This window comes from Triticum dicoccoides, chromosome 2A (genome assembly GCF_002162155.2).
Source record: "Triticum dicoccoides isolate Atlit2015 ecotype Zavitan chromosome 2A, WEW_v2.0, whole genome shotgun sequence".
Lineage (NCBI taxonomy): Eukaryota > Viridiplantae > Streptophyta > Magnoliopsida > Poales > Poaceae > Triticum > Triticum dicoccoides.
The window spans coordinates 715,846,679-715,850,337 of record NC_041382.1 but is presented as its reverse complement, the minus strand read 5'-3'; positions in this window follow the sequence as shown (position 1 = coordinate 715,850,337).

Sequence of the window (3,659 nt, the reverse complement as noted above, 5' to 3'; positions counted from 1 at the left end):
CCGCCCCGGCGCCCGCCCCCGCCGCCGCGCCCGCCCCCAAGAAGAGCCGGCCGAAGGCGGCCTCACATGGGCCGCGAGGGGCAGCCTCCAAGGTCGCCGGCTCGTCCCCGGCCGTGAACAAGCCGCGGAAGAAGCCCGTGGCGCGGAAGAAGCCCACGGCCCTACCCGCCGCCGTCGCCGAACCTCCTCCCGCCGCGCACGAGGTGTTCGAGGAAATGGCAACCCCATCCTTGTTCATGGACCTCCTCCAAAACGCGGAGGTGGACCTCAGAGCTCCGCCTCTAGACCCCTTTAGGGTTGGTGACGACTTGGAGGAAGATGAGGAAGATGAGGAAGATGACGGGGATGACGAGGAGGAGGTGGCCGAGATAGTGGAGGAGGCATTCACCACCGCTTCCCGCCCACACCGCGGTCGACAAACTACACCGAGGCGGAAGATATCCTCTTGGTTCATGCTTGGGCAGCTGTGGGGAAGCACCGGCGCCGATCAAACCGGTAAACGGTATTGGCAAAGGATCGAGGACACCTATTGTAGGATCAAGCTGAAGAATAGTGGGTTCATCTCTCGCACTTACCGGTCGCTTCAAGGCCGGTGGGAGTTGATGAAGCCCGCTTGTGCTCGTTGGAGTGCGGCCATGGACCAAGTGAGGGATGCACCACCTAGTGGAACCGTGGAGAGTGACTATGTGAGTACATATCTCTTCACTATTTTGATTATGTGTGTGTACTATGCTATTGGTGGGTTCTTATGTGATTATGTGTGGTTGATAGGAGACAATTGCCGGCATGAGGTACAAGGAGATGGCCGCTTCCAAGGGCAAGACATTCCCATTTAAGCATGCTTGGGCAATTCTTCAAACCTTTGACAAGTGGAAGTTGAGGGATCAAGAGACCGCACCCAAGAAGTCGGCAATGCTTAGGATGGATGATAGTGAAGATGAGGAGGAGAGGAACTTGGGCAAGCCCGAGGGAAACAAGAAGGGCAAGCTAAGGGTGAAGATGGAAGGAGAGGCGTCAAGCCTAAGGGAGAAGATGGAGCACATGATGAAGGCAAGAGAGGAATTGACAACGAAGACATTGGAGACGAAGCTTCGTATCACAGAGAAGAAGAAAGAGGTCAAGCTTGCACAAGTTGAAGCAAAGTGTGAAGAAGCAAAGCGCAAGGCCGACTTGGAGGAGAGGATGATCAAGCTCAAAGAGGCAAAGGTATGGAAGGAACTCATGGTGGAAGAGAAGGAGCACATGATGATGTCCAAGAAGGACATGGATCAAGTCCAATTGCAATGGTGGAAGGACTACAAGGAGGACATCGCGGAGAGGAAGAGGATGTTCCATGGTGCGTCCTCTACTTTTCGAGGTGACACTCCGATGAGTAGTTGTGGCGATGGCGGTGTGGACGACTCCGCCGGCGCCTATGGAGATGCTTGATGGAGCCTGAATGTGGTCTAGGAGATGGCGCCGAGGTGCAACTTTTTGGTGATGGTGCCGATGAGAGGGGGAAGATGATGATTTTGTGATGCAAACTATTAAACCATGCATCAATGATTGTCATTTGGTAGTTTGTTTGAGGTTGATTGTGTTCTTGTAGTCGTAAATTGTGAGATGTCAAATGATAGATTTAAAGGTTGGGGTTGAGGCAAAGAATAGAACCCTCAAACTCAACCCTTAAAGCAGTTTAAGGGTTGGGTTTGAGGGTTTAGTCTTAGCCCCTGTTTTTCAACCCTAAAAAGTGACAAAAGATGGCACTTCTCAACCCTTAAAACTGCTTTAAGGGTTTGAGGGTTCTACTAGACATGCTCTTATATAAACCCTAAAGTCTTTGCAAACGGCGGCCATCTTTCTGAGATCGATGGCTTGATTGCCGGATCGGATCGGATCGGCATGGCTTCGCCGTCGTCATCGCCGCAAAAGGAAATGATGGGTAGGCCGGCGAGCAGAGATCGCCTGAGCGACCTCCCGGACACCCTGCTGGGCCACGTCCTCTCCTTCCTCCCGAACAAGGAGGCCGGCCGCGCCGCGGGGCTGTCCCGGCGGTGGCGCGGCGTCTTCTGCAACGTCCACGCCGTCTCCTTCGGGGAGCGCTGGGGCACCAGGGCCAACGACTGGGTCACCTTCTACCACGAGGCGGAGGAGAAGAAGAGCTGCAGCGGGGCGCTCCTCGATGATGTCTGCTCCGCGCTCCTCTGCCGCCACCGGACCGCCGGCCACCACGTGCCGCTGCGCAGCTTCCGCTTCGCCTTCGACCAGTGCCACCACTCGAACTTCGTGCATGTCGACCAATGGCTCATCTACATGCTGCGGCACGGCCACCAGGAGCTCCACCTCGACCTGCGCTTCTCCATGGCCTCGATCTGCAACGACGAGGCCGTGGACAGCGGCACCGACAACACCGACGACAAGGACGAGTCCTCCAAGCTGAGGAGGCGGCGTCCTCCTGACAAGGCTCTTCACCTGCCGGGTAATACGGACGCTATGCGTCGCCTATTGCCGGCTGAAGCTGCCGGCGGCCGCCAGCCTGCCGCTCCTCGAGACCTTGAGCATCACGGCTCCCCACAACGATGGTGGGAGGAGCATCCAGCGGCTGATCTCCGACTGCCCCCGCCTCGTCGACCTGACGCTGGAAGCTGTCCACCACCTGAAGCGAGTATCCGTGCTCGACCAACGCCTCCGGAGATTCGCCCTCCGCTGCTGTCACAACATGAAGTCTATCGACATCGACGCGTCGGAGCTGAGGTCGCTGGACTACTGTGGCACGGTACCGACTGAGCCGCTCTTGTCCTTGCACGGCTTGCCGAGAGTCCCTTCGTGCACGGTGGACTTCTACAAAGTGCTCCCCGAGGATGCAGGGTTTACGGGGTTTAGGGTGTTCATGCAAAAAATCAGTGATGCCAAGCACCTCCATCTGCACCATCATAAACTGGAGGGAAGGTTCTTCTCAGGTTTCCCTTTGTTCTCAATCCTGACGAGGCTCGTGTTGCAAGGCCCACTCGTGAATTGCGCCACCGTCGTCTCGGTGGGTAGAATCCTGGAGCAGACCCCGAACCCGGAGGTCCTGTCGCTGTACATGGAGGAGCATGCCATGTACACAAAAAAGAAAGATGTTACCATGGGCATGGACCTGTCCATGGGCGAGGAAGATGATGAGGATGACACAGTGGAGAAGGAGAATGACGCGGATGGTTCGTCGGTAGCTCCCGATGAGGAGGCCATGGTTCTTGACGAGTCGAGCTTCTCGATGCCATGTCTGCGGCACTGAGTGAAGGAGATCAACATGGTGCACTACGTGGGCGACGAGACACAGAGGATGATGGCCAGGCTGCTGTTCGGCAACGCGCTTGTGCTTGAGAGAATGTGCGTCGTCCTCGTGAAGGGGACGTTGGCATTGCAGTCTAAGCTCAAGAACGAGATCGAGAGCTGGCTGGTGGCCGATGCAGAAAAGGTTTTCCTGTGATCTCCGATGAAACAATCTCAGAATCCATGTTGCAGAAGTTCTTTTCGCAACATCATCTGTAAGTGCATCTAGTGCCACCCCTAGTTGGTTTTGGAGTATTGACGACAAACCTGGTTGAGGGACTAATGTGTTTGTGAGAATTGCAGGACAACACAGGTAGAAGTCCCTCATTGATTCAGTTTTCCTACCAGAGATGACCCCTAAAAAT